The sequence below is a fragment of the Neovison vison genome, chromosome 8 (assembly GCF_020171115.1).
Source record: "Neovison vison isolate M4711 chromosome 8, ASM_NN_V1, whole genome shotgun sequence".
Classification (NCBI taxonomy): Eukaryota; Metazoa; Chordata; class Mammalia; order Carnivora; family Mustelidae; genus Neogale; species Neogale vison.
The window spans coordinates 126,802,878-126,825,431 of record NC_058098.1 but is presented as its reverse complement, the minus strand read 5'-3'; positions in this window follow the sequence as shown (position 1 = coordinate 126,825,431).

Below are 22,554 nucleotides of genomic sequence, written 5' to 3'. Positions count from 1 at the left end.
CATTTCTTTGTTTCCTTTTTTCTTTTTCCTGACGTCTATTAGGTAAATAAGGATTTTTATCATCCATTTTTCTCCACCAATTTGAAGCTGTAAATTATGCTCCTAATATTCAAATACTTTATCCAAATTTAGCTCTGCATTTTTCTAAGAAAGACTAAAATTATTCAATGTTTCCCTCTATGCAAAATTCATCAAAAACCTTAGCATGCTTTTAAAAAAATGCATAGCATCACCATTATGTTATTGCTATTGGTATGTTTAGTTTTACCTTTTTAAGCACCAAAGGTGCTTTTTCATTTACAGATAGATTTTTATTCTTTCTGTTCTCACTTTTATCCTCTTTTCCATGCTGTGAGTTCCTATCTCTGCTACTACACAGCACACTGCAATAAATCTTCTGGTATTATCCTATAACTGGTCAACAGTCTTGGTATGACCAAATAATGCCTTTTCCTTACCCTCACCTGGGAATGAAGATTTAGCTGAGTATAAAAGTCTAGGTTAACAGTGAAGCTCCCAGAGGATTTTGAATATATGATTTTATTGTCTTTTAGACTTTCTTCTGGGTGATCTGTCTGCTCTCAGTCAAAAGACACTTCACATGCAGATAACTAGTCTTCTCTCAAGAGAGACTAGTTTTTAAGATTTTTTCTTTCTCTTGAATGTTTTACAATCTCACTTCTCTTTGTTCAGTTGTGGATTTGTTTTTCTTTTTCTTGCAAGGCATTTGTTTTTGTATTTTTTGTTGTGTATTCCCTAAGGACTCAGAGTTTCCTAAAATTGAGAAATAACAGCTCTTATATCTTCATATATTTCTTCTCCACCACTTCATCCCTCTTTTATTCCAGAATTTCTATCAGACCTATGGTGGGGCTTATCCAGCTACACCCACTCTCTCAATGATTTTCCAGTTTTTACAATTTTTCCCATCCTACTGGATTCTAGGTGATTTCTTCTGCATCATTTTCAAATAACTGTTTTTCCTTTGGGTCCATTTCATGTTTCATATAATCTGTTCTTTAATCTCAATATTTATAGATTTCAAGACTTTAATCTGACCGTTTTACATTTTTTAAATTTACTTTTTTCATCAATTCTCATTATTTTCAATGTGTAGTATCCAACTATGTATCTTTTGAAGTTCTAAATGTACTTGTTTTGTTTTAAATGACAAAATTTATTTCACAGGAATGAACTGATACTAGAATTATTAGTTTTGTGAGCCTCCTTTCCTTCTATACATTTGATTTCTTCATGTGGTGAAGAGCTTTATTTCAGTCTCATTTGAGGACAGGGACTCTCTCCCTCTGTGCTCAGTCTTCTCGGCATAAAATGTCAGACTCAGCCTCTTGCCAGACCCCAGAACTTGGTTTGTTTTTTGTTTTTTGTTTTGTTTTAAATGGGATGCCAGGGCTTTGCCACACAGTGATTCTCGAGAGTGTTACAGATTCAGCTGACGCCTTTACTGCTTTCCTTGTTCTGAAGTTCTTTCTTTTTCCCTCCTACCCCTCTAGCCCACATCTTCCTTTAAAACCATGGCTCATGCAGATCTTCTGCAAAAGATTTTCTCAGCTTCCTTTTACTGGCTGTGAGGAAGACACTGAGCCTACTTCTATCTCCCATCTAATAAGGAACACTTTTCTTCAGTTACCTCTTTGAGCTGAACTTCTGTCTATCCCTTGTTGCTTTCTCATCAGCTAGGAATACAATGGCCTCTAGCTATGAAAGGGTACCTTGGAGAGGCCAGTGCTCTGGTCAAGAACAATTGGACAGAAAGAGACACAAACTTAAACTTGAGGAGTCTGATCACAAAGAAAAGAAGGCACATTGAAGTGAGCACAGTTTTCTGTAAGCTATGTTTACCCTTAGGGATTTGCCTCTTCTTGGCACAGGAGGTGAAGCTGAGATGCTTGGCAGAGCCTCACTGCTACAAGACAGAAAACTAGCAAAGATATTTAATACCTTGTGAGGCTGAGGGTTTGTTTTTTTTTTTTTAAATATGGAGTTTTGCAGCTGCCAAGAGAGTCATGTCTGGAGGAAATAAGTCTATGAGGGAAGAGAGGTAGAGGGAAGTAAACTTGATGCTCAATGGTTTAGACCCAGGCTCCTCATCCTCCACACTATGAACACGTCAGGCCGGATAATTCTCTATCATAGGGGGCTGTCCTATAGAACACTGTAGAATACTTAGCAGCACCCTTGTCCTCTACCCACTAGGTGTCAGTAGTAATCTGCCCCCTACCCCAGAGTTGTAAAAACCAAAAATATCTTTAGATATTGTCCATCGTTCCCTGAGGACCAAAATCACCCTGATTGAGAACCATTAGATTAGACTCTTGAATCATTTTCCAAATACTTAGGGCAGGCAGAGTAAGAGACTAAGAAACCAAGCAGAGAAGTAGCTGGATCACAGGGCAGAACGTTCAAATCATGAAGTACTGAGGAGATAAACCCTAGAGTTCCCCAGGGGAAGTGATCCTGGCAAACAATCCAGGCTCTAAACTGGTACCTCTGGAGATCTGTATCTAAGGAGTAAGATGACCTATTATTCTAGCCCGAGGTCCATGGCAATCCAGTCTTTAACAAGCTCAGACTGTGATTAAAGATGATCTCCTCTATTATAGCTATCTACCAGAAAACAAAGAGAATGGTCCCCAAAGGAAGATAATGTCAGCCAGAAACTACATTTTTACACAATGTCTTACATTCAATCAAAACTTTCCATGCATTAAAAAAAGGACCCATGGGAAATAATACAGGTAATAAAATGGATCCATAGGTGACCCAGGTTCTGATGTTATCAAATATGGACTTTAAGATTTTTTATTTATTTGACAGATAGAGATCACAGGTAGGCAGAGAGAGAGAGAGAGAGAGAGAGAGAGGAGGAAGCAGGTTCCCTGCTGAGCAGAGAGCCCGATGTGGGGCTCGATCCCAGGACCCTGGGACTATGACCTGAGCCGAAGGCAGAGGCCTTAACCCACTGAGCCACCCAGGTGCCCCCAAATATGGACTTTAAAATAAATATTATTCTGGGGCATCTGGATGGCTCAGTTGGTTTAGCATCCAACTCTTGATTTTGGCTCAGGCCATGATCTCAGAGTAGTGGGATTGAGTCCCATGTCAGACTCTTGCTGAGCATTTAGTGTGGAGCCTGCTTGGGATTCTCTCTCTCCCCCCCTCCACTCATTCACCCACTCACAATGTTTCTCTCTCTCCCTCAAAATAAGCAAATAAAATCTTTTTAAAAATTAAATATTATTCAACAGACCAATATTATAAGGTCAAGAAAATAGGTGATGAGATTGAAATTATAAAGCTTACACCTCAAATAAATCTTTAAGTGTAACTTTTAGAACTAAGAAATATAAATGCTCTTGAGAAATTAAAAGATGGGTATAACAGTAGATAAGGCCTTCCTTCTCTCATGGCCCCACTCTCACCATTTCTCCCATTTGTCACATCTCCTTTGACTCTGATGTTCTTTCCTTCTTAAGAAGACCCTCGTGAATACACTAGGCCCACCAGGATAATCCAGGATACTCTTCCATCTCAAGTTGCTTAATTTACTTATGTCTGAAAAATGTAACAAATTTTGTTGAATTTAACGAAAATATGTAAAACCATACACTGAAAACTACAGAACATTGTTGAGAGAAATTAAAGACTGCAAAAAAATGATGATATATACCACATTCATAGATCAGATGGCTCAATATTTTTAGATGTTGATTCTCCCTAAATTGGTCTATTTTTATTTGATGATTTTCTTTTTCTGTGTGAAATTAACATGTGGATTCTAATATTTATACATAAATGTAAAAAACCTAGAATATGAAAAATTCTGAAAAATAACAAAGTTGGAAGCCTTACTCAACCTGATTTCAAAAATATCTATAAAACTAACATAATCAAGAGAGTGTTATACTAATGTGATTATATGTATATAGTCCCTGGGAGAGACCAGAAAGTCCAGAAGTGGAGTGACACATGTCAACAAACTCTGAGATGACTGGATATGCAAAAAGATAAACCCCTGCTCCTATTTCAGACACCATACAGACATTAGCCTGAAATAGATCATAGACCTAAATGTGAGAACTAAATATATAACATTTGAAAAAACACAAAGGAAAAAAAATCTTTGTAATCTTGGTAGACAAAGATTTCTTACAGAATACACAAAAGGCACAAGCCACAAAAAATGGACTTTATCAAAATTAAAAACCTATGCTCTTCAAAAGACACTTTAAGAAAATAAAAATAAATAAATAAATAAAAATAAAAATGCCAGTCATGGCTTAGGAAAAAAATACTTCAAAACATGTATCTCATATCAGATTGCATACAAAATATACAAAGAACTCTTTCAAGTCAATAATAAAAATCAAAAAATTCAATTTTTAAAACTGGGTAGAAGACTTTTAAAAACTTCACCAAAGATATATGAGTGATAAATAAGCACATAAAAATTATTTAAAATTATTAGTCACTAGGGAAATGCAAATTTAATACCACAATGAGCATCACTACAAAACTACCAAAGTAGCTAAAATTAAAAAGACAAACAATAGCAGATGTAGGGAAAATATGGAGAAACTAAAATTCTCATATTTTGCAAAGTGCAATTTATATGGAAGTGCAAATTATATGATCACTTTGGAAAATAACTTGGTGGTTCTCAACTCTTTAAGTATACTTTTGCCATATGACTCAGCAGATTTACCAGTAGGTATTTAAACATATAAATACATACCTTCAAACAAAGACCTCTACTAGAATGTTCACAGCAGTTTATTTCCCAATAACCAAAAACTGAGAACAACGTACACACACACACACACATCAATTGGTAGATTAAGAAATTGTGTCACATACACGTAATTGAACACTACTCAGTAATATTTATACATGTGACAACTTGGATGAACCAAAAAATGTTATATTAACTGTAAGATATTGGTTATAAATTATTATTTACTATTGACTCAATTTTTATGAAGCTCTTGAAGAGTCAAAACTACAGGAACAGGAAACATTATACTTGCTTGGGACCCTATGGGTGTTTTTAACTAGGCAGGACCACAATGAACATTTTGGGGTGATAAAAATATTCCATATATATCCTGATTGTGGTAGTGGTTGCCTGATTAGAGTGTTATAAAAACTAATCAAATTGTGTATCTTAATATGACAAATTTTATTATATGTAAATTATACTTCATTTTAAAAACAAAAGGAAGTAGATAAGATTGACTGGTAGATTGATTACCATGCAGACGGATGATCTGAACTCAGTGTGATGGACAATATAATACAAGATTAGCATATCTGTGTGTCCTAAATAAACAATGTTCCTGAGATTTATAAGGACTTGGATTGCTTTTCCACAGAAGTGTTTTCTTCTTTTCCAGTTCTGAGGGGTTCTAGGAAATCCTTTAGTAAAAGGAGTTATGACAATATATGTATTCTATTATATAGTAAAACTCTGCTTGGTGATGCAGGATAGAAGCAGGTAGAGGTAATCCTGTAATGAGTTAATATATTCCCTTAAAGGTGATGTGAACTGGATAAATTTCTATATCTGACACTCAAATGAGCAAAAGGAAAATGAACTAGCAAATATGATAAATATCCTCTGACCTAGTATTCTGAAACAAAAATAAAATGGAAAGCTTCAACACTATACATTACCCTTAAGAGAATCTACCCGTTACAAAATAATGAGGGTTCTGATCATGCCAGATCAGATGCAAGCACAATTTGCAGGTGTGCAGTTTCTCTTGAAAGAAGTTGTTAAACTATGAAGGGCATGTCAGAATCACTATCATGCTTTTCAGAACACTAAAGAGTTCACCAGGAAGGAAGCAGCACATGCATATCATATCAGTCCAACCTAGGGCACAATTTCGTTAAATATTCAGCATCATGAGGAACTCCTTGCTTTACATATAGGATCTGATTCCCCTTGGGACTGAAGTGGTGTGAAATCCTTGTTATACAGCACCACTGGGATTGGAGGGCTCTGGCTGATTCCTGTTGACACAGAAGTACTGTGCAAATGACACATGGATCAACAACTACAAAGAAATTAGATTACATTACACAGTGGGTCTTTATAAGATTTTATCCAAAGTCCTACTAAGTGACCGAGAGAAAGTATTTACCGCAAACACAATAGACACAACGGTAAAATCTTTGAAATGGCATAACTATGAATCAATGATAGGCACGGAGTAATTCCAAGACATGATGAATATGTATAAAATGATATTCTACCTAGTAATCTTGTACATGCAAATTAAAATAAAAAATAAATATTTTTTTATCTATAAAATTAAGCTGGAGGAAAAGTTGAGGTTAAAAATGTCCAGTGTTGCCTAGAGTGGGGAAGATGTCCCACCGATTGCGAAAGACATTTGGCAGGATCTATCAAAAGGCAAAACACGTTTGCTTGGATCCATCACTTCATCTTCTAAGGATTCTACATAAATATTGACTCCTATCTGCAAAGATTTTTTTGCATGATGTTTGAAAATGAAAATATTGGAAACTATTTTAATATCATTGACAGACAAGTGGAAATTTAATTTATGATCCACCCACAGAATACTTTGCTGCTTTGCAAAAATAAATTAATAGATTAATAGTAGAGTTATTGCATGAGATCCAGTATATATTTTTAAGTGGAAAAATCATGATTCCATTTTCTAATTTTTAACTCTCTATTATGCTGTTATCTGCTTTATAATGATCATAATCTACTTCCACATTGTTTTAAATCCAAAGGAAAAAGAAAAGGTAGAAAAACATATGTGATGTAATTTGACCAAAGAATGTTTTTCTGCCTCTTCTGTTTCTTTATTCTTCTTTCCCTGTATTTCTTTGTCCTTTTATCCCACTTTTTCTCCTTGCATTCCTTCAACATTTATCCATTGATTGATTGATTGAAGGAAAGAGAGCGAGCAGGGAGAAGAACAAAGAGAGATAGAGAAAGAATCTCAAGCAGACTCTGCACTGGGTTCAGAGCCAGACATGGGGCTCGATCTCAGGTCTCTGAGATCACGACCTGAGCTAGAACCAAGATTTTGGACGCTTAACTGACTGCACTACCCAGGTGTCACCCCTCAACATTTATTGGATGGTTTCTATGAACCAGTTATCATTGTAGGTATTAAGGACACTATATTCAAGATATAAAAACAAGTAAGCAATTACTTGTGATTACTCTAGTACCACAGCAGAAAGAATGCGCAGAGCTTAATATGAGCAGAGAATAAGTGCTTATGTTGACTGAGGAGGAGAGGGAAGAGATCAGAAAGAGGCAACAAGGAAGCAAAAGTTTTCTAGGCAGAGACTTAGACAAAGGGGCTTCATGCAGAGGCAACCAGAATTTAGTATCAAATGAGCAAGGCTCCCTGATTTTTAGAGGTGTAAAACAAAGGAAACAATATACATTCAGATGAATGCCTTCAGAAGGCATTACACAGTGTGCTAAAAATCCGAGCCCACAGGTGGCAAGCATGTGAATTCCTTAAATTTTCAATTTCCCACTAAGAAAATCCTAAGCATCCAAAAAGTCTTCTTTTCTCCCAGTGCAATGGAGATGCCTCAGGTTGTGTTTTTAAGCTCTCTAGGTCTGTGAAATTTGTCACAATACTTACACAATTTATAAGCCATCATGAAGCACAGATCGGCAGGGCTTCCTACGGTGGCCATCAGGTATGGACATCTCTAATTCCTAATGCCTGCTAGTTTTAGGGACTACATGATCTCAAAAGAACAGCAGCAGAATTCTGTAAGAAAGACATCTTTTCCCTACTTGCAGATAAGAAAAAGAAGATATGGTAAGTAATTTGTCCCACAGGATACCATTCATGGTCTGAACTTCAAAAGTAAGTGATTTGTCCCACAGGAGACCATTCATGGTCTGAAATGAACTTTCAGCTGTGTACTTCTCTGCTGGCCCTGTTCCCACATGAGCTCTTTGAGCATCAAGGCCGTGTTTTATTCTGCTTGTGAGGATGGGGACCATGTTCACCATATTTAATAGTATCAAGAAGGACAACTGTTTTTTACTCAGTAAATCCATAAAGTGTCACACCAGTAATGACCCCTGATCACCATTAGGCCCATGTTTCTAAGAGGATGATTCTAAAATTGTTTCCTTGCTCAAATGTAGATTCAGTCGTTATATTAAAAATGAGTTCATAAAAATGAGTTTTACAGGCAAGCAGTAATATTGTAAGAAAAATGAAAAGGTTTCCCTGATCTTAAAGAGAGAAATATTAACTACCCCACTTTTCTCTGTAACACTTTTTAAGTATCTCACTTCGGGCATTTGCCATATTCAACTTTATACCACCTTTTGCACTGTATGTTTCTTGGGATACAGTACAAGATCCATTTGCTATCATTCTAGCTTCTTATACCTTACTTGATATACAATAATAATTCATAGAGGGAATTAATGGAAGAGTACATATCACTAAATTACACAAGCTAGACTTTCACACTGGATGTGTGTAAGGCAGGCTTCGAGGAGCTCAAACATGCTTGTTGACTTTTGAAAAGAATTATGTTTTTATGTAATTAAAATAAACACAATATTCATCAAGAATATCAAACTAAGTCTACTTCAAAGGGACATGAAAAACCTGGGGCAATACAAGAACACAAACACACAATTATCTCAAGAAAAGAGAAAAGGACAGGAATGTATTTGATATGGGGTGGGGAGGAAAAAAGAGAAACTATTTTGAGCAAATATTTTAATGTATGTTAAGTATTTATTTATTTTGTGGATTAAAATATTTTTTAAAACCCTGATTCAAACTATTTTAAGAAAGTTGTCATCCCTCTTCAATCTTTGTAGAGTTTACTGCCCTTGCAGGGAGCAGCTCTTGTGTGGGATGTGAAAAGTTGGTGAAGAAGGACAAAGAGGCAATGAATCTATATAGGTCAAGTGTTACCTTACAAGGTATTGGGCCTGGGTCACAGTCTTGGAGAAGCAGCTCTAGAAAAAGGCTAAAGAAATAGAATTCTGGATCTACTGATACTTTTCATTCACCAGATGGGGTTCCAGTCTAGAGACAAAGGTAGGGGATGGACCAGCAGTGGGATGGGCACCTTGAGTGATGAGACTGTAAGTCGCTGGACCACAATCTGCTCAAGAATATGTTGCCAGAAAGATGACACCACCATTTGACATCCCAATAATTTTCTTGGTAACATATGCAATCAGTTCACAAACCCAGCCCAGCACAGTTGGCCAGGTTGGGGGAATGGGTGGGGACTTATTGGCACTTCGAAGAGGACAGGTGGAGAAGCTGAGGATTAAGCTGTTTGCTCAGCCAGCAAAGAGAGAGATGCACCAGAAGCTTCTTCAGCTGTTCTCCCACTGGTCTAGATCATCTATTAAAGAGCCCTAGCTCGACCATGGAATAATGAGAATTCCAACTCCACAATCATGAGTTATTTTAAATCCGTCTTTAATCCGCCAGAGAGGAAACTCCTTGAGGGGAGAAAATGCATTTGTTTTTGTCTCTCTCCATAAAGACTCTGCATTATAGATATTGTCTGAATAACAGGATGGGAGTAAATGCACATGAGAAATGACAAGCACTATTTAAATGCTTCTGTCTGTTTCTTAAAAAAATAAAGTGAAAAAAATACAAGTTTTATAGAAACAGGGAATTTCAGGATGCCAATGTCACATCCTAAGAATAAAGTTTTACACCCCATAATAATTCTTAATGACATCCTCTTTCTCTGAGGACCCTCTTTTATCTTCTTTTTTAATAAAAATTGAGTGTGTACTAGTGCTCTTGAGTCCTCTGTGGAATGCATCTAGAATACAAGTGGCGTCATCAGGAAATCACAGAAATGTGAAAGAGAGCAAAGTTAATACTGTGTTGTTATTTTCATGGGTGAATCTTAAAGTCTAGGGATGCTCACAGCATACTTCCTAAAGCATAAGATTAAAAGGGTCACACCCGGCTTTATGGAACTGCAAGATCATCAGAGTAATTAGGCCCCCAAGGAGCAGAAATGTGGAATGGGGCCATAAGACTCGGGCAGAGTGAAGCCTAGAGGAAGCACCTACCCTTGATTCTGTTAGCAAACAAAGAAGAAGGTGAGGGCTCATCAGATCATATCTAGGGTTTAGTGACTTCCTCACTGGTACAAGAACAAACCTGGCAGGCAAAGACACACCAGACATGCTTCTCCTCCCAGGCATCCATCGTCAAAATACCCATGCATACAAGACAGCCAAGGCGTAGCAAAGCAGATCTGCACCCAGAACTTGAGAGAAGGGGACAGAATAGGGGCTGCACTGGTAACTTAGCAAGCAGGGTCTGGGAGGCGTCAAAGAGCCAGGCTCTGGTGGCCTCTCTGGATTGGCTATGGGTTGAAAACAAAAGACAGAAACAGGAAGGGGAGCTTGGAAAGAGTAAAGGATGGGAAGGAGGCATTAGTGAAACAGATACAAGGATCTAATGAGTATTCCTCAAAGTCAGGCTTTGTTGGCATGGGTTTGAAATCCAGGAAATAAGAGTGAAGAAGAGGCTTTCCCAGATGTACCCAGAAAATCAAAGAGAAGCAACCTTCATTAAAGTGAAAACTACTTGGGATAGAGAGAGAGAGGACTGCTTCCAAGGTACAACAAAGGAGGAAGAGCAGAGGGCCATCACTCATCGATGCTATCAGCAATGTACTTGAGACAGAAGTAGAGCAGATGGGCACTGCTTCAGACACTGATAAAGAAAGCTTCAGGATCCTGAGAAGAACAGAACATGTTAGGCCTTCACTGAAGACTTAGAAGTAAGAATGTGCCTATAACAATTACCAAAAACAATTTTGATAACAATAGCTAGCATTGACTGAACTCTGCCAACATACCAGTTACTGCACCAAATACTTTCCATAAATTTTTGTCGTTTCATCTTCACTGCAAACCCGAGACAGACGCTACTCTCATTTCCATCTTGTAGATGAAGAAGCTGAGGAAAGTAATTCTCCCCTAGTCATGAATCTGTTGAATCAAGATTCACTTTAGGACTACTGATCACCAACTTTATTTCCTTCTTCTTGATGGTATTAGGTAATTCCTGACCTGAGATAGAAAAGTCAAGGACATGTAGAAGAGTAGAAACTTTCTTGCTGGATATGAAAATCTGCAGAGCTGGAGAAGTTTAAAACACTTGCAGTAACTAATTTCAAGCTTTCCTAAGAGAATTACCATAACATACATCCACATGAAACTGATTTTTCCACCTCTGTTATTTCCGCCTGATGTCAGGCCATGATCATCTTTCTCGTAGGTTAGTGCACTTATCTCCCCACTTCTTCCCTCATCCTCATCTTATCTATGCTTATCTCAGCACCTACAGTGATTCTTTTAAAACAAGAGTCAGATTACATCCAGAGGCATCATTTATCACTGTGGTAAAAGCCCAAGCCCTTATAGTGAGGATCCTTATAAAATCATGAGACCCTACATGATCTAGCTTTCCACCTGGCCTCTCCTCCAACCTTACTTCCCCTAGTTCATTCCCCTGAGGCCACAGCAACTTCTTGCGTGTTCCCAGGCCCCTTGCACCTGCTGATCCTTTGGTCAGGGACTCTCTTTCCCAGATACCCACGTGAATTCCCTTCACTTCCTTCAGGTTTCTGTTCAACTGTCATAAATGAGACCTTCCTTGATCATCAAAATAAAATGGCATCTCCTCCCAGCGCCTCCATCCCCTTGCCCCTGTATTATTCCTATCCAGAGCACCTATCACAGTCTGACCTTCTAGTCTGTTATCTGTTTGTTATCTGATCCCACTCCAGGAACATGAGCTTCATGAGCCTTTTTTCCCCACTGATTTATCGTCGATGCCTGTAACAGTGCCTCGTGCAGGTTCAATAAGTATTTGCTTAATGAATCAATGCAAAACAGGCTCCACTTCAGTGTTGGCATCTCCTTGATAGTTTATTATGAATCATGAAAAGTCTAACTAATTACTGTGAGAGAAGGAAGCAGGACCTCTGGTGGGAAAAGCAGAGAAGAGGATTCTAAGTTAGGAAACTGAAGGACAGCAACAGATGGAGCAGGTCAATAAGCAACAAAGTAGACACTAAAATCGTCTTATCCCATTATGAGAAGCTGAGAGTATAATTCTCAGGAACAAGAGACAAGCTGGGAGTCTAACTCACAGGCTTCTTCAGGCCCTGTTCCTTCTGCTATTGACGTGTGGAAGCCTAGGGACACACTTTCCGAGAAAATCCTTGTAACTCATCACTGTCCAATCAATCAGAGCTCTTGAATAGGAAGTGATGAGGAGTCTGATCAGTCCTGGATTAGAAGCCATCCAATTAGACTGCTGGGCATTTGGAGAAAGCCTGATGGCCTCGGCACAGGTACTTAGGCTAATAAAGTGCACCATGTCCACGTGGTAGGGGGGGACCCGCTTCTTTAAAATCGCTGCATTACTTCTGACAATTTAGCCTTTCATGTCAAATCTCCTTCAGTAAATCACATCAGCACACCCTATCTGATGGAAGTTTTCACAAAGGTACATCTGACAACTTTGAGGTGATTTTTAGGTCAAATATAACATGATTCAATATGTCTCTTATTGAAGTCCAATTTAAATCCATCAAAAACAGCGCTTATTTTTCAAGAATACCAGGTGTGCCTTTTATGGGTTTCATTGTACTAGACGGCCCTGCTATTTTGGGTGATTTTCATTTTAGAGGTGTTGATTGTTGGCAGATGCTCAGGATGAGACGACAGAAAAAAGTTTTTAGAAGTCCCTAAGAAAGTTTTAAAAAGTAGGAATAAAGAACTCAGCAATATGAGAGCATGGAATCTAATAAAGTCAAAGTCTGGACTAGTGTAGTGTTAAAGGAAATTCTATACTCACAGTTGGAAAGCCTTATGGTCACTGTTACCTTGGCAAAACAAGGAAATCTCTCTCAACTTCCATTTCTTCATCATGAAGGTGAGAAGCAACCACCCATTCAAGAGACCACCAATGGGCAGGACATGAGAGAGAGTTTCTAAAATGCAGGCCATAGGCTGCAAGCACTCAACACATCGGGATGCCTACCACCTATTCCCTCTACTGCACAGTTTCCCCAGTCATCCCTCCAGTTCCTTCAGCTCCATCAAAACTAGGGTGACTGGACCGCAGCTTTGTTGCCACCCACCTGGTAAAAGAAGTCATCAGGTCATTGCTATCCCCTTTGGTTATTTACTCATGGAAGACATCTGCTATTGTAAAAACTGAGTGAACTCTTTTGATGCTCCAATGATCTTGCTTCACAGTTTTGTTTTACCACGTATGTCTTGGGGATCCCAAAGGCCTAGGCATCCCTCTGCAAAGTGGCCCTGACCATGACTCTCTACAGAAATATCCAACCACAGACCACCTTGACCACAATTCCACTGCTGCTGTTTAATTTGTAGCTGCTGTCTGTGACAGCCTCAGCACACACACTGTCTTCTTCAGTTTAAATAAAACAAGTGGTGACACCATACCTGCAGGTAGCCTGCAAGGGAAGAGAGAGAGAGATCCTGAATCATTTAACAGTGTTTTTTAATTCTACGAAACTTAACATATTAATGATATGTAATTTAACTTAGGCAAACTGGGCCACAGGATAATCATATCTTGAATAATCCTTCTCCTTTATTAAAAAAGTTAATAAAGTGAGAGTATGATGAGGCCTCAAGCCTTTTTTCTCCCCCTCCCAAATTATAACTGTGCGGCAATTGAAACATGTTTGAAAATAAAATCAATCAATCCAAGCTTCGTCAAGGACAAATCATAGGTCTCAGAGGACTGCTGTCTGCATGCAGGCAAAGGGTAGACAGCCCAAGTCTGGCCAGGGGAGGCTGGTCTTTAGAAATCTTGACTGTAGAGGTCAGAAGTGCAGAACATGGAACAGTTGGCTTCTCCTCGGCCTCCCCAGTGCTTTCTCATCTTAGTGGATTTCATTTTCTTGGCAAATGTTTGTAGCATATCAGTAAGTCTTTTTAACACTTCTTCATCCCTTAGTATCTCAGTTTCAAGATCATTAATAAAACAGCAGCTTGAGAAGGTAGCACCCCAGGCGATCCACAGTGATAGCGGGTAGGGTGGCTGCATGATTTTCACAGCCATTAGCATAGATGAAGTTGAATTTCATAAATAGGGTATAAACTCCGTGAAAGAAAGGTTAACTAGGAATAAGCATTATCTTTTGCCCCTATAGGAAGTTAAAGCAAAAATAAACATGGGAAGTTTCCAGTTTCTTCTTGTCATGAAAGGTTACATTCCTGGTATAAAAGCCACTTACTCTCATATTAGAAAAATTGGGAAAATATGGAAATTGTAGAGAATTAGAATATTTCCTAGTTCCCTAAGTTCCTTTTCTTCCAGTTTCTTCATACATGAATTGTTTTACCTTTGTTTTCCCCTTAATGCCCACAAATAATACAACTCTGCATCCTGTTTTTCTCCCTTAACTTTACTGTATTCTCCCTTCTCATTTTTGTTCAGCCTCACAATACTGGTTAGCAGCACATTTTGTGACACCGAGTAGCTTCTCATTGGTCAAACAAATTACTGAATGTTCTCCCCAGATAACTCACTTATGATCAGAGCTTGTTTTCCTTATTCATTCTGAAGTTCTCCTGCACTGACATGAACCCTCTCCTGTGAACTGCCTCCAGAAACAGCCCCAGTCGAAGGCAGCTCATGTTATCAGAACTTGCGCTCCATCTGGGACGCCAGCCCCAGACTGTGAGTGGAAGACAATGGTTTCAATCTCCGCTAACACTGAAGCATGTTTGAGAATTCAATCAATCAATCCAAACTTTGTCAAGGACCAGGCATGCCTCCATGGAAATGAAGTTAAGTGCTCAAAGACTTTTCAGCCATTCTCATGTCATTTCCAGATAAAAACATTTGGTTTCCATTTAAGCCAATGGAAATGCCTCAGAGACACCAGTATTACTTTACCAATGCTGAAAATTATTGCTTTATAATATATAGAAAATTACAAAGCCTTTTAGCTGTGGTTCTAGTAGAAATAAGACATGCTGGATATCAATCTATTTAATGTCAGCTATTAACCTTACATTTAATTGATTTAGTATTAATTAGATATTTAATTATTTTTAGATATTTTTTATCTTTTCCCTTGGTTTCTGAGCCACTGTTCAGTCCTGGTCCGCTTATCTCGCTAATTCCTCCTTCTGAGTCTCTGTTAGGCCTCTCCTCTCACGTCCCTACCTCCACATCTGGAGGTCCTGTGGGCTCAGTCCCTGGACCCTTCCATCTACACATTCTTCTTGATGACACATGTCATTTCATGACTCAAAATGTCCCCCATTAGCTGAATTTCAAAATATCTATATCCCATCCTGAAGTCCAGATTACAATATTTAGCTAGTGAACTAAAAAATCAACTTCTTTATTTGAATATGCAACCTCTTTTAACTGACCTGCCCCAACTACTACTAGACACCTGAAAGCCCATGAATCTTGCTTTTCACTTCCCTTAGGTCCTTAAACAAGTGTGAATTTACTTGAAAGGTCTTCCCCCTGAAGAGTACCTCTTTTTCCTAAGCCCCATCCCCACTGCCCTCTGCCCTGCTCTGTGGTTCTGCGGAGTATTTTCTATTATCTGACATACTTTACAGCTACTTGCTTACTCGATAGTGCTCTCTTCCTCCTCCTAGAATATAAGCTCTAGGAGCACAGACTTGGTCAGGTTTGTCCAGTGCTATGTCCTAGCACTTAGAACAATGGGCTGGCCCAGTATAGGCACTCAAAAGATATTTTGAAAAAATGAATGTCTGAATATGATAGAATCCAAAGCAGATATTTATGCATAAATTCCAATTCTGTCCCAATGAAATCAGTATGACTTAGGTTGGTTTTCCTTTGGTCACTCTGGATCATTTTTCATGAAACTGTTCACGGTCACACAAATATGGGCCTGAATCCCAATCACCTGCTTTCTAGTCCACTGCCATGTAATGGGACTCAGAGCAGTAAGTGTCATGGAAAAATGTTTCTAAGGGTCTATGTAGTAATATGGGTTTTACTTCAGGTGAGAAACTTAAGAAAAATCTAAGAAGAATTCTAAGCATCTTAATGCATTTCTTTTATTTATTCATTCTTTCACAAGAAGGGTAAAATTACCTTCTATGTACAAAGTTCCATAGTTGTGATCTCAGTTGTAGAAGTGGCTTATACATGAAGCAAACTCATCCAAGTTCATAAATATGGCTGTAGGAACAGGAGCACAGATCATCTCTTCCCCATCCCCCCATGTGCTTTCTCTCTGGTGTCCCTCTGATAATACTGACATTAAGTCCCCATAGCTTCAATCTCAGCAGTTGCCTACCTGTGCCTGGCACTGTGCTTGATGCTGTGTCCTGTGTGAATCTAAGACACGGTGCCTATTCTCACAGAATTCATAATTTCACTGGGGGAATAAACCAACAGACCTCAAAGAATTTCTACCTTTTATAGTTGGAAAAGGTCTGAGACCAGACCAGTTGGGGTGTTCCTTATCGGCTCTTGTCCTACAGTCTCTTCCTGCATTTTCAGTATTTGATTGCCTTGCTAAAAAAGCACTCTCTGTGTATCTACTTACTCCTTTTCAGTCACCTGTTGTACGATAGGGGAGTTCCAATGGAAATTTAAACCAGTAGAGAACGGTCTGCCTACTGGTCAATTCTGGACATTTCTAACTGAAGCATGAGCTACTTTGCAAATCTGGATCCATGTTTCCTAAATAGGGTTCTGTCTGGGCTCTAATCAGGCTTGGGATTGAATTCACCCTCTAAGAACCAGTAAGTATGAATGAAAGGCTTAAGAGGCACCTTTCCTGAATTCATAAGGTTAAGAAATCCCTCTCTGTACCCCTATAAATCACCTAGTTCATGAAATTACATCATTCTCCAGGATGACTATGATGTAAATTTTAATATTGTCAGTTGCTAAATACCCTAATGCAAAATAAAAGTCTCTGGACTAAGGTAAGGAGCAATACTAATCAATAATTTTATTAAGCACTTACTGTGTATGAGATAGAACTATAGATACTTCATTTTTTCACTCATTTGACCTTCACAATATATTAGCACAGATGTGTCATGAGCACAGACGTTTGGGTCTGTCCTCCAAACGCCTGACATCTAAGAACTTTTTAAAAAATTCTCTAACATTCTTTGTTTTCTTGACTGTTTCCAACTTTTGTAGCAACATGGACGGGACGAAGAGATTATGCTGAGTGAAATAAGTCAAGCAGAGAGAGTCAGTTATCATATGGTTTCACTTATTTGTGGAGCATAACAAATAGCATGGAGGACAAGGGGAGATGGAGAGGAGAAGGGAGCTGAGGGAAATTGGAAGGGGAGGTGAACCATGAGACACTATGGACTCTGAAAAACAATCTGAGGGTTTTGAAGGGGTGGGGGGGGTGGGAGGTCGGGGTACCAGGTGGTGGGTATTATAGAGGACACGGATTGCATGGAGCACTGGGTGTGTGCAAAAATAATACTGTTATGCTGAAAATAAAAAATAAATTTAAAAAAACTCTCTAATATTCTGCTTGTCAAGAACATTTTGGACCATACTTAACAGCAGAATGCCTCCAGTCAGCCATTCATTATTCCAAATGCACTAATTTTTAAACCAGCTGTGTGATCCTAAAGTACAACATGTGAACTCTGAAATTTCTGTGTCTCTTTTCAACAAATAGGGCATGCTCCAGGGAGAAGACATTTACTGTTGAGTGCATTTAGATGAAAACTGACATTTCTTATGGGAGTGCTTTAGCCTGGGCTACTATGGTGTGAAACGAGACCACAAATTCATAATTTAACAGTTCGGTTTTCAGCAGAGGTGGTGACATGAACACCGAATGTTCACACTCGGAATCACTTCTGGCTCCATAAAGAGATGCCTAAGATGGATAATAGAACGGTTCAGAAGGAATAATGACAAGGGAATACAGTTCTGAAATGGAGAGAGGAAAATTAGGATTGAATAAAGAAAAGAGAGAAAGAGTAGCAACCTCAGTCATGGCTGTTCTTTACAATAAGCATCTTTGAGCAGACAATGTTTCAAGTACATAACAGCTTTAATTTTATGCAGATTACATATTTACACGATAATAAAATGGAAACTGGCTTGGTGGGGATACTTACTGCCAGGAAGAGAATTATTAATCAATATGTCTGTCTAAAGCTGTCACATCAATTACTTGAAGCCATGTAGAAAGTCAGATTTGCCCACTGTCATCCAAATGTTCTTTAGGACTATATTTTACAATTAAAAAAAAAAAATGGATGAAGTATAGCCAAATCCTACTAGGCAGGAGGAAGAAAGGGAGAGAGGGAAGGCAGAAGGAAGGGAGGAAGGGAGAAAGAAAGGAAGGAAAAGAAAGAAAAGAAGAAATAACTCTTTAAATATCTTCCCAGAGCAGACACACGAACGCATGAACTGTATCTACCCATACTGCTGCAGGGGGGGCGGGGCACCCTGCCTCACAGCTGAACCATTTTTGGAGGGCTGTCTTGACTTGTCATCTAAGACAACGCCCCCAGCAGGCAAATCTGGAGTAGTATTTTCTTACAGCCTGACTGATTTTGATCAGCCGGGTCCTGACCTTTTTTTTCTGTTAGTCTAAAATCACAGAAAAGAAAGCTGGATTTCTATTACAATGTAACAAGTCTTAAAACTGATTTGGCTTTGCAGATTTATCGATGACACTACTGTCAGGACCTATAAGTTGCTAAGTTGTTTCCAGGCCCTCCTCCAACATCACATTTTTCTTGAGCTTTTTTTTTTTTTTTTTTTTAAGACTTGATCTATGCAATTAGAAAGAAGGAAGAAAAGTTGACCTCTAAATCTCCTTGAAAGTCTCAGACTTGGAATCAAGTTCTCTTTAGTTCATCTTTATAGGAGCTAGAATTTTTCTGTCTTACATAAGAACTTGGCCCTTTCTCCCCCATGAGATTCGGCACCTTCATTACCAATTTCTTTCAGATGTACCTTCTCTCCATGCCCCAGCCCTAATAAGAAAAGACAAACCTCAAAGGAAGCTTAAAATATTTAATGACTTTGACTTTTAAACATAACCCAGATTAGATAATAATGTCAAGTGATAATTCAACACACCAAAATATAAAACGGAACAAACTGTACTCTTCTATAAAGTTTAACTCTAGTCAACTCCCACAGACTTAGGGCATTAGTTGTGAGAAGGGAAAGGGGCCAGGGTAAAATGTGAGATGACTTCAATGTCATTCCATTACATTCAAGTAGTGACAGCTCACAAATACAACAATTTTACCAAGGAAAATTTCACAGAAATCCCTTAATTTAAAACTACACTGGACATGTAAGAATGCACATATTATTCTACACATATCGTGAGAGGATAAAAAGTACACATGCAGAAGGATGGACCTAAATTACATAAACTGACCAGCACTTGTCATGAGATCACTTTTTTAATAATCTCAAAAAACATTTTGTAGCTAAATTAAGAAGGAAGAGGGCACAGAAATCAGCACCAAAATCAAGTCACAGGAAAAGCACGGTGAGTACCCCACTGATCGATACCACTCTTGCTGATACTGGGCACCACCACCATGGAATAAATTTCAAGTAGTCTTCACATCTCTGTCTCTTGGGACAGGAGCAGCCAGTTGGCAAAGCATACCAGGTAAGATTCAACAATAGAAAGGAAAAATGGAGCCTCTGGCTTCCTTTAAATTCTAGTGTGGGCCTTCCACTAAGATTCATCAAAGTGCAATGCCCCCAAAATAGGACGAGGATTGGGATATTTAGGAAGATTAAATATGACAAAGTCTCCGACACAAAACCAGCTTAAGTGTTCAGTGTGAAACATGAGATTATTTAAAAGAAGAGATTTCACTAGATTCAAGTAGAGACAAGTCCTAAGAAGTATCCCCTAGCAGGAAATTTATTTGAACTTGCTTTAATGAGTATGAAAGAGGTACCTATTTGCACGCACAGATAATTCTGTCCAAGTCCTTAAAAATAATCTTATTTCTAGTCTCAACATGCCTCCTTTCAGTCTCAATTGTGATATTAGATTTCTCAGACTAATTCTTTCAAGACTTGTACAAAGGCAAATGCAAACAAGGTGACAGGATATTATTTGCTGTAGATTTTAGTGACCTACACTGTATGTATATATGTATACGAGGGATAGAGACTGAAGTAGGGGGACTTGGTTTCTGTTTGGAAATGAATGGATCAATAGTTACTTAACTGTTAATAGTTTCTTTTATGACTAACACTACTAGTCATACCTACATCAATGAATGTAAGTCTAAGGCAACTGACTTTAAATTTTTCTATTAGAATGTTTTAGGAATTATATTCAATAACAAAGACATATGCGTTATTCTCTGATTCCTTTCTGGTGGATATAACTTTTGAATCCTCAAATGTCTTTCTTAAACCTATCCAAACACTAATGAAAATCCTTAAATCCCTGCTTTATGTGCAGTTGAAACGGTGGCTATTTGGTGTTTATGAGACAGATAGGGACTGGACACAGGCCCCCTCAATCCTTATTGTAAAGCCTAGCATTCCCTGAGAGCTGAAACTCTATGTCTCTTGACTAGCATATCTTGCAGAAATGTGGAAGGAAGATACTTTTCGAGGGGGAACTGGACTATGAAGACTAGAGAAGACAGGACCAAATCAGTCTGTGCCAAGGTATACCCCAGCCCTGAGCGTTGACTAAAGTTTCCCTCATTATAATGCTAAAAATCATGCTCAGGGTTGGAGACTCAACATGCTAATGAGAGATGTGATGCATGACAAAGCATGTTCTGTCTACTGTGACTGCATAGGCAACTTTCTGTGTCTCTCCCCACCTCTACATGCTTAGACGTTGTTCCTTTCCCACCTTAGCCTTTGTAAAAATTGTCCCTGGCCTTTGTTCCTGGAGTCAGCCTAAAGGACTCTTTCCTTTGTGTTGTCTCCCTTGTGCTCCAGCATGAGCCCCAATAAAAGTCTTGCCTGGAATTTCCACTTGGCCCCAGTCGATTTCTATTACTTGGAGGGCCCAAGGACCTGAGTCAGTAACATTTATAGTAGTTAACTCTCTAGAGATGACACTTTTAGTTCTGCCATGAAACCCGGGACCTCCATACCCTAAAGTATCTAACCTTAAAGTGCCCTTACCCTTACCTCACCCTTACCCATGTTTAAATGCATTCTTATCACTTGAATCTGCTTTCCTTAATTACCAATTACAAGAGACAATCTTATTATATTTCAAAATTAAAAAAAAAATACTGGTAGGCAAAATGGGCTCAAAATCTGTCTAAGATTTTACCTTCCTTTATTCCTCTCCACACCAAAATATCAGCTAATCGTATTGTTACCCCTAATGTCTAGGGTCTGGTATCTCCAAACCCTTTTCTCTCAGGGTCCTTACCCAAAACTGTATCATGTGAACTTCTTATTAGCAAACAATACATTACTTATGGAACTGCATTATAATACAAAGGTATCTTCCTAAAGAAAGTAATTTGAGACTTTTAAACTCTGGCTGGATAGGATTTAGCAAGTTGAAAAAAGTACACTTGATATCAAGTAATCTACCTGGGTAAATTTATATTCATTAAAATGTATCACTGTTTATACATTTCAAGATGCATTCTCAGTCTGAAAACACAGAGGCATATATCAATGTATATACATGCAGAAATATAGAGAGAGAGCTAGTTATTTTACACAAAGGAGCTATGAAGTTCTGAGCCACAAAATCATACAGATCTTAGCTATCAGTCTGGTTTCTATAGTATAGACATTTTTTAATGGATGGAGCACTCAAATATTCAGCATAATACTTTTTAATGTCACAGATCTTTGACTCCTCTTTGATACTATATGGTTCTTATTCTGTTAGGTTTCTTTTCTCACCAAAAATCAAACAGCCTTCCTATTATATTCAATTACAGTCAATAGTCATTTATGGAGCTCGTAATACATGCCTATTTTTTGGCAAATGATGAGGACAGAAAAATTTAAAAGAAAAACAAAACTGAGGCTCTGCTTCCAAGGGCTGACTATTAGGGATATGGAGAAATAAACAAGTAATTATAGCTCATGAATCCTATTATAACAGAGCAACTCAAAAGTCTCCACAGAGGCCTAAAAGAGGGAATAATCGTCCCCAGAATAGGGAACAGAGCTCTACTACTGAAAAAGATCCAGGCAGCTTTGAAGGAAGAATACCTTTTTAAATCATTTGAAATTTATCCTGCAGATTTTAGGCAGGAGAGTCAGACTTCACATTTAGGAATTTCATCAGGGAACCAGTGTGAAGAAAGGATTAGGAGAACACAAGGTAGGAGCTGAGGAGACCGGACAGGCAAAAATTCGTGGCCAATGAGATGAGGGTATGATAAGAGGGAGGAGGGGCTGAGAATAACTAAGAATTTTCAGAGTTCACCGAGATAGCGAGTCAAGAGAGGGATGAGGAGGGAGGTGGTTCATTTGGAGACATGCCTCATTT